Here is a 17,406-nt window from a genome sequence, read left to right as displayed (position 1 = left end):
TGCTGCGAAGGTCCTTACCAAAGTTACAAGACTCACCGGTTCCTCTTCTAATGAATTAAACAGTGACATTACAATAACACAAGGACACCAACTTATTTCCAGTGGAGCAAGTTAAAAAAAAAATCCCCTTTCCAAACACCAATACCATCCGTTGGTATTTATTTTTATATCATCTGCATCGTGTTTTGATACATTGGTTTCTTTTTCTTTAGGTTACCATATAGTATTCTCAAAATCAGGCTATAATTCCAGTATCAGAAAAATAAACAAAATCTGTGTAAAAAAAAAAAATATGTATCTTTTATATATACCGGTACTTACACAGGGCCTCTGCAACCTGCAGGTACTACACATGATGGACATGCTTGGCACAGTAGTCTTGCTTAGAGATCAGAATAAGAAACTTAAAAGGAGCTATAGGTGCAAGAAAGAAGCTTTCCTACATTTGTATATTGTATTGCTTCTCAATTAAAAAAAAACAGCCGTAAACAACCTAAGTTGTCTCCATTTTCCACTTTCCATGTTTCTCTAAGGCAGCTGCCTACCCTTCTCTTAGTGAGCAAAATTGAGTGATAGGAGACTGAAGGTTATTTTTATTCGATAACCCTTGTTTGTTCCATTATTGCAAGACAATAATTTTATTGTAATTAATGTAAAGTGCTACATAAATAAATAATGATGATTATAATGATGATGAAGATGATGATGATGATGATGATGATGATGAAGGCTGAATTTGAGTAATTCAGATAGTAATCTGAGGGGAGAACAAGCATGCACAAGCATTTTGCATTTTTTATGATAACATTGGAGGGCACAATTCATTGCAGTCTTTTAAAAGGCAACTATCGTGAAAATGAACACTTTATATAAGCTTTCACATACCGAAATAAGAAACTTTTTAAATACAATCAATAATCTGCATCGTTTCTGAAATAATCAAGTTTATATTCACTATCTCACTCTGTCAGCATCTGTTTCTTTTCATTCTGTCTTCTTGCAGCAGTTGGGTGTCAGGTGAATGATCCAATATATCTTATGGGGGGCTCCCTTTCCTAGCACATGTATCTAGCTCACTCAAATAATTGTTTCCAGTACAAACAAAATCTAACAAAATAACTGCCTATTGCACAAATTCTGCATGTAGAGAGACAGGATTTCTGGTGATTTTAATAGACTGAGCTCTAATACATGTTCCAAGCAAAAATGAGCCCCCCTATAAGATATATTGGATCATTCATTTGACACCCAACTGCTAAATGAAGACAATGAGGAGAAACAGATGCTGAGAGAGGAATAGTGAATATAAACTTGAGTATTTAAAAAACGGTACAGAATTTTTAATTGATTGTATTTATAAAGTTTCTTATTTCAGTATGCCGAAGCTTATATTAATTTATCATTTTCACGATAGTTCCCCTTTAAGATTACCTGTTAGAGCAATCATGGCTTCTCCCACTTCTATAAATAAATAACATGAATACACCCCGCTGTGCAAAATAGCCCGTGCTTATTTGTTTTACAGAACGTTTATAGGAAAATAATGTGATTTTAATGTGAGTAGGTTATGACAAGGAGGCCAGACTTCTCATGGTATGAAACCCATGTGCATTACATCAGCCACTCACAGTAATGAGTCACTAGCGTTGTGACTTGCTAAGGAGTTGACAGTCCAGGGTGATGGATTTGCTTAGGTTGTAGAGGAGACGGGCAGCTGTAGAATTTAGCTGATCAAAGCAGAATGGAAATCCTTCTAAATTCTCCATCCATCTAGATGGAAAAGTAAAGCACTCAAACTTGGAGGACTGGCAAAGGCTTTGGAAACAGGCTCTCTCGAGCTGGATTCGGCCAAAAAAATATGCAAAGTGGTGCTGCCATGGGGAGAAAACTTAACACATAATATTTGTCTTTGCTTTCCCTTATTTCAGACAAACCCTATTGTGTCACACACAAACTAGTTTGCTTACACAGCCTGAGACAATAACAGTTACTGTCCGGAGTGTAAATGAACTTTGACCTTCCACCAACTCAGTTTCCCTAAAGAATCTCATTTATCCCTAGTGTAACGACAGTGGTCTCTTAAAGGGACCCTCTTTTCAGGCAATTTACTCTCTTAAGGCATAAATGCACCCTCATCCTAGAGTGCGAGCCTCTTACAGTCCTGAAGTAACAATAAAAGGCAAAAGAAGCTGCCTTTATATGGGTCACAGATAGCTGGAGGTGGGAGTCATAAAATGACAATGTTCTCTTGATATTGCCTATTTCCTACTCATCTTTATGAGCCAATTTGGGAGCGACAGCTTGTGACCAGTTTATTTTCCTACAAAAAGACCATAAAGATATTTTTACAGAGTATTCTATATTTCCTTGTATTGCTAGAATTGTGTTCTGGAGTATTCCTAGCACTAAACTACAAATTCAAGATTTGATATCATCGTTATCATTCATTTATATGAAATCAGCAAATCTTTTTTTACTATAATTTATACCAACAGGGGTCTAACAAGGGTTACATGTTTTTCTAACCATATATCTTTATGGGTAGGTTTCCATAGCGTCATCCAAATCAAAGGGATAGTTTACCTTTAAATTAACTTTTAGCAAGACAGACAATGATATTCTGAGAAAATATGCAATTGGTTTTTCATTTTTACATTTTTGTGCTTTTTCCAGTTATTTAGCTTTATGATCAGTAGCTCTCTGGTTTGGCATTTAAACAGCTATATAGTTGCTAGGGTATTGTTTACCTTACCGACCAGACAGTAGTTTTGAATAAGAGACTGTGAACTTGCTAAGCAATAGTCTATTGGCTGCCGGAGTCAGTGACCCCCATTTGAAAGCTGGAAAGACGAAGAAGAGGAAAGCAAATAACGCAAAAACTATGATTGAGCAGGGAGAGACTCGGCAGGAAGTGATGTCACACTATGCTAATATGGCAGCTGCTATCCTAAACAAACAGAGAGAGCTTCTAGAGCCATTTACTCAGGTATGGAAAAGCATTATACACTATTCTGCACTATTGTGGCTAATCTATTGGCAATAAACTGCTTTGGTAGCTTTCCTTCTCCTTTAATGTGGACCAAAAAATATGAATTAGAATTTCAATACTGCAGTTCATTTATCAAGGGGGTAAACCCTCCTGGTTACATTAGGCAGAATAATATTGGAAAAAGAGGGGAAATATATGTTTGCACAATTCTGTGAACAGGCTGGTTTTCTGAGCAATGTTTGTGGTATACAAAACACACAATATCCAGCGTCACCACAATCTGCACATTTTTAGTTTTAAACAAATCTAGAAACGCCTAAAACGATGCAAGTGCTTTCCCAGGCCTCCAGGCTAGAAGAGGCAGCTCCGCTGACATAAATTATACTGTTTTATTAAAATGCACTGTAAGCTACAGGGTCACTGTATTAGTCAGATACCTGTCATTAAAAAGTAATCCACTGGTGAAGTGGAGGTGTCAGTGACATCAGATGCTGTAGGTGTGGGAAAGGGAAGGAATGTCTAGCTTCAGTGGGTAGAAAGGTGTTGAGAGGCCAGTGAATATCACATTAGTTCCATAGTAATGTATGTCTCCTGGGATCCACTGCTGTTTCCCTTTCCATAATCACAAGCAGATGTGTTTCATTCATTCTTTTAGTAAAATTGAACCAAATAAACAAACATGGCACGTATAGCCAGCTCTCACTTGACGTTTTATTATTCACTTGCTTCACTAGCAAATCATTAGAAGGGTTAAAGTCTGTCAGGTTTCTATTTATGTTCATCAGTTTGTAACATGTCTCCAAGAAACTGCTTATAATGGTCTGTATCGTCCCGGTGTTTCATTTGGTAAACATGTATATTTCCCGGTTATGCACTGCTAATAAGCCTTAGGCAGGTTTTTTTTATAAAGATATCCAGCTTTCATTAAATTGGATATGCTAAAACACCTTGCTAGGCTTTCTTATTTAAATCCCTTTCCTAAAGTGTATTGGCCACTTTGGAGCTTACAGACAATTTATCATTTGCGATACTGTACCCTTTGTGTTGGGATATAAAAATTCACTATGAGCTAATAAATAATATTCTGACCTCATTGGGAGTCTCTACCATTTCTATGAAGGCTGGAAGTTACAATGCAACATGTGCAAATACTGCAGCTCTTCCCCCAACCTGAAATTTTACACTAAGGGGCCTATTTATCAAACTGTAAACAGCAATTGAATACACTGCACGTCACAGATTGTCGTGTAAAAAATGGAGTATGAATTGAGTATTCATTTTCAGCAGGACATTTTTCCACTTCAAATTTCTGCACAAAAAATCAGCAGCTGCTTAAAGGGGTTGTTCACCTTGAAATTAACTTTTAGTATGCTGTAGAGAGAGAAATTCTTAGGCAATTTGTAATTGGCTTTTCATTTTTTATGATTTGTGGGTTTTGAGTTATTTTGCTTTTTATTCATCAGCTCTCCAGTTCGCAATTTCAGCAATCCAGTTGCTAGGGTCCAAAGTACCCTAGCAACCATGCATTGATTTGAATAAGAGACTGGAATATGAATAAGAGAGGCCTAAATAGAAAGATGAGTAAAAAAAAAAGTAGCAATAACAACACGTTTGAAGCCTTAAGGTGGCCATAGACGAAAAGATCCACTCATTTGGCGACATCACCAAACGAGCCGATCTTTCCCCGATATGCCACTAATGGGCATGGCTATATCGGGGGTAATTTGAACGTTGGGCCCTATGTCAGGACTTTTCACATACGCTCCGAAATTCGTACGAATACTCGATTCGTACAATAGGATCTTTGCATCTATGGCCACCTTTACAGAGCATTTGTTTGTTTAGATGGGGTCAGTGACCCCCATTTGAAAGCTGGAAAGATTCAGAAGAAGGAAAATAATTCAAAAACTATAAAAAAAGAAATAATGAAGGCCAATTGAAAAATTGCTTAGACTTAGTCATTTATTAACATACTAAAAGTTAACTTGAAGGTGATTCACCCCTTTTAAAACAGATATTGTCCAATGTCACTTTTTTACAAGTAGAAGTTTGCTGCCAGAATATTTTATATAATATTTACCCCCACATGTAATAAAATGCACTAAGTTTGCCCAGGAGCAGTAACCAGTAGCAACCAATAAGATGTTTGCTTTTAAACATGTGACCAGTAAATTCTACCTGCTGATTGGTTGCTATAGGTTACTGCCCCTGGGCAAACTTAGTGACTTTAATTACATTACCCCAATAATATTTTATATTCCCATTTATTGGGATGTGTTACATCATAAATATATCAGATAAAAACATTAAATACAGAGTAAAAGGAAATTCACAGCTTTATAAACGCACCGTTTATTTTACCTTTTTACACCATATTTCAGGTGTAGATAATTTTACACAGCGTGAATAAACAGGCCTATTAAGGTACTTAAACACACAAGTACAAGCATTAGGATCCATTTTAAGCTGTGTTTAAGGCACATTTCAGGATGAGGCAGATACACCTTGGATAGGCATCCTTTATTCAGAATATGGGACAAATATTCACCATTCCAACTAACAGTACCTGTTCCTGAGACATTTAGTAGTAGAACATGTGCCAGGGGCAAGTATTATGCATAGAATGCAGTCAATGCATCCTTCAGACATGCACCACACCTTGAACGTGACTTCAGTTGCTGTTGATACAATACTTGTGCCTCCAGGAAACAATGAAAAATATTTTGCCTCAAACTACGCGGATAACACATTCTCACTTCTACAGAAAACTATGGAATCAGTGAATCAGGCCTAGATAAATTCAGCCAGCCGTACTGCCAAAAGGTGACTTAAAGGGGACCCGTCATCCAAAAAAAATATTCAAAGTCCTATTTTATCACATTAGTCAAGCAAAATGAACTTTAATTCCACTATATAAATTATTTGAATCTTGTTTCCTTCAGTCTGGGAATTCAAAATGATAGCAAGCAGGCAGCAGCCATTTTGTGGACACTGTTTTTAAGGAAAGCGTTGCATCATCTCAGAATCGTGTTTAGGCACCAAAAGAGGGGACCCAATGTCCATCTCCATGCCCTGGCTACACAATTAAATGGTGAAGAGAACGGGGGAATGTGGGGAGAGCAGTGACACGTAGGAATCGCTGAATGGAAAGTGAAAGTAATTGTCTGCCCCGCCTCTATGCCCAGGGCATAGAGGAGGGGCAGACACTATTTGATTGGCAGCTGAGATTTTTAAATGAGTTTACAACAACTATGAATGCTTTAATAAAAAATAGAAATTGGATTTCATGTTTAACTTGAAAAGGACTTTTATTATACAGATTTTTGTGTCTGGGTGACAGGTCCACTTTAAAGGGATTGTTAACCTTTAAATGTACTTTTTAGTATGATGTTGAGATTAACATTCTGACAATTGTAATTAGCATTTTTGTCGTTTTTGAATTATTTAGCTTCTTATGTAGCAGCTCTCCAAGTTTGGAATTTCAGCAACTATCTGGTTGCTAGGGCCCATTTTACCATCCAAACCAGTCATTGATTTGAATGGTATACTGTTATATGAATAGAAGAGGGCTTGCATAGAAGTAAAGCAAATTAATAGTACCAAAAAAACTGTAGCCTCACAGAGCAATAGTTTTTTTTGACTGTGGAGGTCAGTGACCCCCATTTGAAAGCTGAAAAGAGGCAGAAGAAGAAGGCAAATACTTCAAAAACTATAAAAATAAAAAAAATAAAAAACATTAAAGTCAAACGAATCTTCATTTCATATGATTTTCAGACTGTGTGTAGATCATCCCAACATTTTTCATGACACGGACGATTGGTTATTAGTCATTCAGACAGGTTTGAAGATTTCTGTTGACTAACAATAATATCTCTGCATGTATTGCCTATCTGACTATATACATGGGTGACTGCCATTACTATTTGTCGGACATAACTTTCAGATGAATGCAGTTTGTCACCGCACAATCGTTTGTCGGACAATAAGGATAAATCTGCACACCTATGGCCAGCTTAAGACCAACTGAAAAGTTGCTTCAAATCAGCCATTCATTAGCATACAAAAAATTAACTTAAAGTTCAATAACCCATTTAAAAAACTGCCACCCCCAGAAAATCAGTCATGAGGTTAATATACTAAGGATGGCAGTATTTTGTTAGCAATTTAAGCCTCAGATTTTTAAAAACAATTCTTTAAATAACAGCTTTCCAGGTCATCCCCCCACCCCCCAGGCAATTCTCCTGTAAACTGATTGCATTGAACAACTTACTTAGGGCAAACTCACAACCAGCTCTCTGACTCGATCCCGCATCCTCTCCTCTATTTATAGGCCCACATTGACCTGACCCACCGATGATGTCACAAAAGGGGCTGGGCGAGCGCTCCTATAAAATCAGAAACCGGAAGCAGGAGGCCAGTAGACCCGCAAACAATGTGCTGGGGTCAGCCTGAACCCACCCAACCCACAGGTATTGAGCCTGCCTGCACATCACTAACATGGGGCAATTTTTGAGTACGAAAACACTGAAATTATCCTTTTATGCCGTAAAATGCAGTGGAAAACAGGTGTGAAAAGCAGCACAGAGTGACACAGATGCATAGAATGTTACACACTGTTACAATACGCTGTTTAGATTGGATACACAGTTTTCCATCACAAAAACAAGCTCAAAGTCTCCTGTCTGGAAGAAAATCTATGAACTGTTCTGAAAAAAAAAAGGAGTTTCCACCTACCTGTCACTAAGTGTGTTGAGTAAACACATTTTCTCATTAGTAGATAGCGCTTATTTATCCAGTAATTTATTAACAGCTGAAGTTCCACAGGTGACATTCCTTGCTGTTCTGCCTGCCATATTAATCGTCTATTCCTATAATTTGTGTAACTAAGCTTGAAATTCCTCCTCTGAGCTGTCTGCCTCCGCCAGCTTGAATCAATTAAATGTTACTTGCTCTGTGTCCCCTGCTCTGCAGGACAGAGCCCGAGCTGCAGCTCAATACAGAGAACACTGGAGATTGTGGCAGATCAGGTCCAACTACTGCATGCACTTGATCATTAATAGTGTCATTGCAACAGATTTTAAAGGAGAAGGAAAATTACAGACAGTTTATTGCCAATAGGTTAGCCACAATAGTGCAAGCTATAAGACTATATTTATTCTGCAGAATACTTTACCATACCACAGTAAACAGCTCTAGAAGCTCTCTCTGGTTGTTTAGGATAGCAGCTGCCATATTACCTTGGTGTGACACAACTTCCTGCCTGAGTCGCTCCCTGTCTCACTCATAGCTTTGGGCTCAGATTACAGCAGGGTGGGGAGGGGGGGAGGGGAGCAAATTGAGCATGCTCAAGCCCTAGCCCTGGAGGTTTAAGCTGAAGGCAGGAAGTCTGATACAGAAGCACATGTATACACAATAGAAGGAAAGACATTTCTGATAAATCTTACTTAATTTTAGCCTCTCCTTTAAAGTTGGCCATATACCTATTAAAATCCTACAACACAAGTATCAGAATATACATGTTGATCCAAAAGATCCTGACCGCAGTATTGTGCCGTGGATATTGGTTGTTTCAACGATTTGCAGACTGCACTTCCTGCAATTCCAATCATTCGGGATGTGAGCTCAAACTAACATAACAGATAGGTGGCCATACAGTGTATTGGCCAAATTTTTTTATTATTTTTGGGTTTTTTTTGGTTTTTGAGTTATTTAGCATCTCTCCAGTTTGCAGTTTCAGCAATCGGGTTGCTAGGGCCCAAATTACTATAAGTAATAAAAAGTAGTAATAACAATACATTTGTAGCCTTACAGAGCATTTTTTTAGGATGGGGTCAGTGACCCCCATTTGAAACCTGAAAAGAGTCAAAAGAAGAAAACAGATAATTCAAAAACTATAAAAAAAAAGTCCAATTGAAAAGTTGCTTAGAATTAGCCATTCTATAACATATTAAAAGTGAACATAACAAACTGCCAACCTGCATGTTTCAGTGTCTCCAAACAGAATAGGTTTTCAAAAAAAAAAAACTATTGAATAAGCATGGGTGGAAAAATGATACTATAATAGAACAACTCTTATTTTTTATATACTATATTATGGGATTTGCCCTTTAAAAGAAATATATTTAGGAGCCGATTCAATTTAGACAAATGTAATCAGTTTAGACATAGACTCCCATTTACTAACAAAGGTGCTAAACCAGTCATCCATAGCTTTCTTTTTTTTTCTAACTCGTAGTATATTAATTAAAATTAATGGCGGATTGGTTGCTAAGATCTGATTGGTTTCTATGGGCTACTTCACAGGTGCAAATGCCTATGTCAGTTAATCAGCCTATTGTACCCTCACCTGTTGCTCTTAAACTTACAGTTTGAATTAATAATGGTAGGGAGTGTGCAAAACACATACAATCACTGCTCCTCTGATAAATCAGAAATTCCAGAAGAGGCAGATAAGAATGAACAAGGAAACGGTTGCCATGGGAGAAGTTCTGTGCAACAAAAATTAAGTACAGCTGAGCTAATTCCCTAAACACAAGGAGTCATTCACATTGCACTGGGTGTTTACCTTACTGTTAAATATGTGGTGCTTAATTAGTCTTCTGCCTCACCCACATTTATTTCCCAGTTGCTGTTTAACTCTGCTAAAATAAGGTCTGACTACTATTCTTTCGATGAACCAGTGCCACCTCATTCCAGGTGTGGGATACATTATCCGGAAACCAGTTATTCAGAAACCTACAAATTACAGTAAGGCTGCCTCTCATAGACTCCATTTGGTCTAAATAATCCAAATTTTTAAAAATGATTTCTATTTCTCTGTAATAATATATCAGTACCTTGTAATTGATCCTAACTAAGATATAATAAATCCTTATTGGAAGCAAAACAAGCCTATTTGGTTTATTTAATGTTTACATGATTTTCTAGTAGCCTTAAGGTGGCCATAGACGCACAGATAATATCGTACAAAAAAATTTTCGTCCGATATTCGGTGCGTGTATGGTGTAAAAAGAGCCGACCGATATCAGCAGAAGACTTGGATATCGGTCGGCTCGTCGATCGGGCTGGACGGAAAATTTTGATCGGGTGCCTTTGAAGGGACCCAAACATCTGCTATTGTTAGTGCTGAATCGTCAGATACAGGTAGAATTCTATTGATGCTTCCCGTACATCTACCTGTATATCTGACGATTCAGCTCTACACGTGTGTATTGAAACGAACGATCTTTCTTGGAAAGATCTTTTCCAAGAAAGATCGTAATTGTTTTACGTCTATGGCCACCGTTAAAGTATGGAGATCAAAAGAAAGATCCACTATCTGGAGAATCCCAGGTCCCAAGCATTGTGGATAACAGGGCCCATACCTGTAGTACCAAAGGAAAAGTATGTTTTAGCTGCTAAATGTCTCCCAGTAGGTTTGTAGCGGATATACAGTAACTACTTTTCAAATACTAATGGTATCTGAGTAGCTCACCCTTCCAATACTGGATCTGTATTTAGAAAACTGCTAATTTTTCTCTCAATTGCTGATGTGTTTCATCAATACATGCTTGCCACATATACTTCAAAAAATTACAACTTTTAGTAATTCAGATACAAACTTAGTAGAGGTGTGACATTGACAAACGCCTTTCTAAGAACAAAGACAGCTATAAAAAAAAATTGAGTTGTCCCACAAAATTTTCAGACGTTGTGGCTGATTTCGTACAGTAGTCAACCATCATATAATCATAAAATCAAATCTTTATTAACTCATATTGAAATGACCACAAAAAGCAAGACAAAATAACCCCATCCAGTTGTAGTATATCAAGGCAAATATGGCCTGGTGTAACCTGGCAGCTGATGAGTCTTCCAACTTAAGAAAATTCTCCACAACTCACCTGTAATCTTGAAACAAAATGCAACAATGCATGTTTTGGAGAATGTTGCGCTACAGATAGCTCCTGATGTGACTAGCTAAATAGATAAAATGCCTCACTATACTGAAAATAAATCCATATCTCAGACTGAGAGGTATTGTAAGACTGATATTAAATCATCTCCATATTGGTATTAAATGAAAAATACATCCCTCAAACAATGTAGATCTCTATAAAAAGATATTGTATAAAACAGCTCATAAGTAAAACCCTGCTTCATGTAAACAAACCATTTTCATAATAATATACTTTCTTATTAGTATGTGTCATTGGTTAATCATAAATAGAAAACAGCCATTTTAAAAAATAAAGACAGCCCCCTGGGATCATATGAATCACGGTGCACCAAACAAACTATACTTGTTAGGTCACATGAACAAATTAACAGAGTTCTGTCTTTTGCTTCCACACTTCTTCCTGTTACAGCTACAGTTGTTCTTTAATACGGCACTTAATTTGATATATTGATGCTTAAGTATTCATTTTGGGGGTATAGTTTTCCTTTAAAGGAGAAAAAAAACCCGTAACTGCCCCCCCCCCCCCCGGGCAAATGGTCCTAATTTTTACTTACCCCTCTGTGCAGATCTTTTTTCAACAACTGTGCATGCACCGGAGGGCATGAAAATTTACAAAAAGATGGAAATTTTCTTGACTTTTTCGGCGAATGCCCAGTTGTTCGGGACCGGAAATTTACTCAAACTCCATTCATGAAAAAGACCAAGAAAAGAAGATGGCGCCGTGAACTCCTGAGGTCAGATCTGCACGGTGGGGTAAGTTAAAAATTAGGGGCATTTGCCCAGGGGGGCAGTTAGGCTGTGGAGGAGGAGGGAGGTTGGTCTATGCAGGGTAGGGGGGTAGAGGTTTTTTCTAGTACGGGTTTATTTCTCCTTTAAGTCTTATCCTGCCTCTATGCCATGATTGCTGAGCTCAGTTAGTAATGTGTTATAAAAATGCTACTAAAGTCCATTAAGGTTTGTAAAGTGTTTCCTTTAATGGTATGCATCAGTTTATAACTCTGTGTTTGGCTCTAAAATGTGATGGTCTCTATCTTGGTAATTTATAGCAGAAGACTGTTTTCCCCTGCATCTGTTAGCTCAATGGCATTATAACTGGCTTTGTCGGTAAGATGCCTTGTATTCACCCCACCATTAAAAATATGTGAAACAAAAGGAACAAATGTTACACAAATTTAGTACTATTTGACGAGAGCAACAAACATTCCTTAGCTGTATTACCATGACAAAGGCTTGTAGGAAATCGTCAGTTTTTAGGCTGCAGTAATTTGCTGTGTACATTGACACTGCAGACAGCCATGTAGAGTTAAGTGCCTGATGTTGCTATCTGCAAGTACATCATATAGTTTCAGTCGGGTGTATGTCCATGGGTGAAGACACACAGAGCTACTAGTAGCAGTTACTTGTCACGGCTACAAAAATAGACAATACTGATATTTTACCAATAACTGTCTCTACGTACGTGTGTTATAGCAGAGTTAATTCTCTGCATTGTCTATGGCAGGGTATTTTCTGCAATTTTGTAGCAGTGACAATTAGCTGCTACTAGTAGCTCTGTGTGGCTTCAACTTAAAAACCAGTGAAATACAACACAAACAGTCACACAACTGCTCTGGACACATGTATTGGAATGCTCAGCAGGACCCCAATAAGGACCAACCAATAAGCATTGGTTGGGTGATTATACTCGTCTAGTTTCTGTGTTTTGCATGGAAATGTAAACACATAAATGACATTAAGATTAAAAATACACTGGATTCATGAATTTAAATTCAGGGAAGAGATTCAAAGTAATTTCTCCTTCACGAGACACAAACTGATGAGCCTACTTTGAACTCAACCTTCTATATCTGCTGTGCACATATAAATTGTGCAATTGTTCAGTCATTTGTGGTCTGACTAATCTCAGCCATTATTTCAGTGCAATTAACACACCAATACCCCCGCATTCCTTCGAAAAGAAAACTGAATGCTGTACAATCCCATACAGCCGTTTCCCACGGATCTTTGAGATTTCTCTTTCTATGAATGCTCATGTGAAGCAAAGCATGATGAGACCAAAATAATATTTTTTCGCAAAAAGCCTGTTTACAATTCTGCACTAAAAATGTTTATTTACACTGCTAAATTGGGTACTTACGGACATATGCAGAAATAAATTTTTTATGTATTTAAAGGTTAACAGTATTATGTATAATTCTATTCATCTATAGTATATATTTTTTTCTTACAGGTTTAGAGATACTTAAAGGGGTTGATTCACCTTTAATTTAACTTTTAGTATGATGTAGACAGTGGTATTCTGAGACCAATCTGCAATTGGTCTTCATGCTTTATTTTTTTTTTAGTTTTCGGATTCTTTAGCTTTTTATTCAGCAGCTCTTCAGTTTGGAATTTCAGAAGCTTCCTGGTTGCTAGTGTGCAAATTATCCTGGTAACCATGCACTGAGTTGATTAAGATACGGGAATATGAATAGGTGAGGACAATAAAAAGTAACAATAACATTAATATTGAAGCCTTAGGGTGGTGGCACAAGGGGAGATTAGTCGCCCAGCAACAAATCTTCTCAACTGTGGGCGAATAATCTCCCCAAATGCCTTGCTTTTGTTTTCCAAATTCGCCTGAAGTTTCCTCATGAGGCAAATATAAAACAAAACGATACGTATGCCATCCCGCCGGCGATTCACATTCTTGTCGGCGGGAAGGCATTTGGGGAGATTAGTCGCCTACAGTAGAGAAGATTTGTTGCTGGGCGACTAATCTCCCTTTGTGCCACTACACCACTACTCCCATGCCCCACCCTGTCTTGGTGGGGCATGGGAGCATTTTTAGCAATGCAGGTGTCAGGGAGCTGTTATCTGTTTACCTTCCCATTGCTCTGCTGACGGGGAAAGGGAGGGGGTGATATCAACTTGCACTCCAACTTGCAGTGCAGCAGTAAAGAGTGACTGAAGTTTATCAGAGCACAAGTCACATGACTGTGGGCACCTGGGAAATGCCGAGCCCCATGTCAGATTTCAAAATTAAATATATAAAAAAAAATCTGTTTGCATTTTTGGAAAAACTGTTTCAATGCAGGATTCTGCTGGAGGGGCGATTACAGAATCCCTTTAGGTAAACTATCCCTTTAATATTTTATTACTCGGCTTCACTTTTTTATCTTAACACACGTTGCCAGGGATTTATTATGGAGGAGGCAGACCCTGCAACTGCTGGGGCCCAGTTGGGAGTCTAGGAACTCCTAGTTACACCACTGGAAGTAACAGTCAAGTGATGGCTTATTACTTACTCATACTGCCCAAAATAATGGGAATGGTGGCTTAGTAAATTAATCCAGTAGGCAACGCTGTGCTTCTGACCTATATAGATGTCTGTCAGCATATCAAAATCAAAAACTACAATGCCTCCAAACTAACATGCAAAATGCCAAATGCATTGCAGCTACAAAATCATTAACGACTGCCTTTTGTACACCTCAGCTTAAATCTTTATTAATTGAAACTGAAAGACATCGCAACACTCCTTTAATTTCAAGAGTGTTATTCCAGAAACAATACAACCATTAAGACTTTTAGACGTGTTAACAAATACCATTACCAATGCCGGACCCTTACATCCTGGATCTGGCAACACCTGTGTTTTTAAAGGAAGCGTGCCAATAAGTAGTTAAGAGCTTAATCAAAACATTTATGTAAGAAACATCTACGACTGCAGATATTTTATTACAAGGCCGCTTCTGATTAAATATTCTTAAACGTGTAAATGTTGGCACCAAGAGAGGCTTCGCAAAAAAATATCCTTCGGGTAAACTTCTAAATGAAACACGTGACAGTCAGTAATGGCATCATCAGTATACACCGTGATATCATCAGGATACTTGTTGGCCTTTTCCAAGGTACCCCAATGCATTGATTCACATGATTTAACAGATCATAAATATGTCTGGAATAGGAATTTCATGTAGGAGTCAGAAAACATTAAACTGTAGGCAGAACTACTTAGATTAATCATAAACCCAAGCATACCACTGATTTTGCTCTATACAAGCAAACATATTAATGGGAGCTGCTGCCCACCTGAAGAATAGCACATTTCTAAATTCTAAATAAAGTTCAGAAGATATCAGCCTGCACTTTACATTTTTTGTTTATAATTATCCATCTTACTTGCTTTCAAAAATAAAGAGGATATTTACAAAATCAACTTTTAAATGTGATGAAGACCAGAAAAATAGGCCCTTGTGTTGTTGCTCCCTGTAAGAATTATACAGGTATGTCATCTACTAGCCAGAACATTCAGACCTGGGGGTTTTCCGGATAAGAGGTTTTCCTGTATTTGGATCAGCAAACCTTATATCTGTCAAAAGTCTTTTAAATATTAATTAAACCCAACAGGATAAATTATATCTTAGCTGGGATCAAGTACAATTTACTGTTTTATCATTAAAGAAAGAATTTTAATTTTTTTTTTTAATTGCCATTATTTGATTAAAATAGAGTCTATGGGAGATGGTCATCCTGTAATTCGGAGCTTTCTGTATAATGGGTTTCAGGATACCTGTATTGTGATTGCATGCAAACCTGCTTTTTCAGGTGAGTACTGTCATGACATTTATGATTTATACACTGAAAATGAAACTTGGATTCAAAACAAATTGTATTCTCCCGTTTGCACCTGTATAATGGAAATATTAAAAGGCAATTTTCCTCATTTTCATTTTGCCTATAAATGGGGTTAATGACTTTGCTTGCAGTTTCAGCCTTGCACAAAACTCCAAAGAAATGACATTATCTTACAACCGAGACAGAATATCTTTATTATAAAAATAACACAAAGATGAGTGTACTTAAATACAAATGCTTTACAACAGTTATTCCAATCTTAAAAATTCAAACAAAGGTCACTTTTTAACCCCATTCACCTGGTCTCATTTCCTCTGGGAATTTTCCACAGCAAGAATTGGTCTGCTTAATTAAAATTCAGTAAAAAAAAAAAATATCTTTGCACAAAGCATTTACTTCTGTTTTTTCATTTGATATGTGCTTAGCAGGAAAGAAAATACATAATGAGTAGTCATGTTCTATATTACAGTAGACAAAACAAGAAGAAATATGAACATGTGAAATGAAGATTAGCTTTATATATATATATATATATATATATATATATATATATATATATATATATATATATATATATATGTACTTCCAAATGAGTATCCGCACTCCAAGGCCAATAGCTTCAACAAAGGGAGGGGTGCACAGTAATTTTGTATACACCAATTATTCTCAGACCAGCACTCCCTGTTAAAAAATCCAATTGTTTATTATTACATGGTATCTATGCCCGACGTTTCGGTTTGGGACAGTTTTTAAGGATATATATAGTGTAGCTTTTGTTGCTCCTGGTCACATTATGGTACCTCCCAAATTTTGCATTTAAGGTCATATATAATGTTACCCAACTAGCACTAACAACTTATTTCGCTCCCACAAAAACTTTTCTTTGAGAGATGGCTCATGACAGCAGAAATGATACAGCTTAACTTATATTGTCCTTCTTTGAATGAGTTGTTGTCACTCTATATCAGTGATCCCCGACCAGTGGCTCGTGAGCAACAAGTTGCCCACCAACCCCTTGCTCCCAGAAGCCTTTAAAGCAGGTGCTTATTTTTGAATTCTGGGCTTGGAGGCAAGTTGAAGTTGCATAAAAACCAGATGAACTCCCAAAGAAAGCCTCTTGTAGGCTACCAGTACAGATAGGGGCTACCAAATATTCTATCACAGTCCTAATTTAGCACGCCCAGGAACTTTTTTGTCATGTTTATGTTGCTCCCCAACTCTTTTTACATCGGTATGTGGTTCATGGGTGAAAAGGGTTGGGGAACCCCACTATACATCATCCCCTTGTCCAGTAACACTATAGAAAATACAAAAAAGCCATGAATATCTTGTAAAGTACCCCCTCTTGTAAAATATAAGGATATTAGAAGTTACCTTGGAGTTTCATGACCTGTATAAAAACACTCGGCCTTCGGCCTCGTACTTTTATATGGTCATGAAACTCCTCGGTAACTTATAATATCCTTATATTTTACAAGGGTACTTTATTCACTATATAATACACAAAATAAACAAATATCCTGTACATTATATCCTACTAAATGATACTTAGTGAATAGTGATGTCAGTTAAAATCACTGTTTACTAATTTGTCACATTTCGCACTAAAATTTGTTTATTATAATGAATAAAAAAGCACTCCGCATTTGGCCTTGCGCCTTTATTTGGTCATATAACTCCTCTGTGGCTTATAATACCCTTATATTTTATAATGAGTACATTATCCATATATACATACATACACATATTATATATATATATATATATATATATATATATATATATATATATATATATATATATATATATATATATACACTGTATACACTGTATATTCATGTAATTGGGAGTCATATAA

General features: G+C 37.1%; 1 protein-coding gene across 3 annotated transcripts in view; it reads right to left on the bottom strand.

Annotated features, from left to right (window-relative positions):
• sh3rf1.L (SH3 domain containing ring finger 1 L homeolog) overlaps positions 1–17,406 on the bottom strand; it is a 98,998-nt gene that overhangs the window by 58,750 nt on the left and 22,842 nt on the right. The gene's annotated exons all lie outside the window — the stretch shown is intronic.

This window comes from Xenopus laevis, chromosome 1L (genome assembly GCF_017654675.1).
Source record: "Xenopus laevis strain J_2021 chromosome 1L, Xenopus_laevis_v10.1, whole genome shotgun sequence".
NCBI lineage: Eukaryota > Metazoa > Chordata > Amphibia > Anura > Pipidae > Xenopus > Xenopus laevis.
This window is presented reverse-complemented; position numbering and strand designations above follow the sequence as displayed.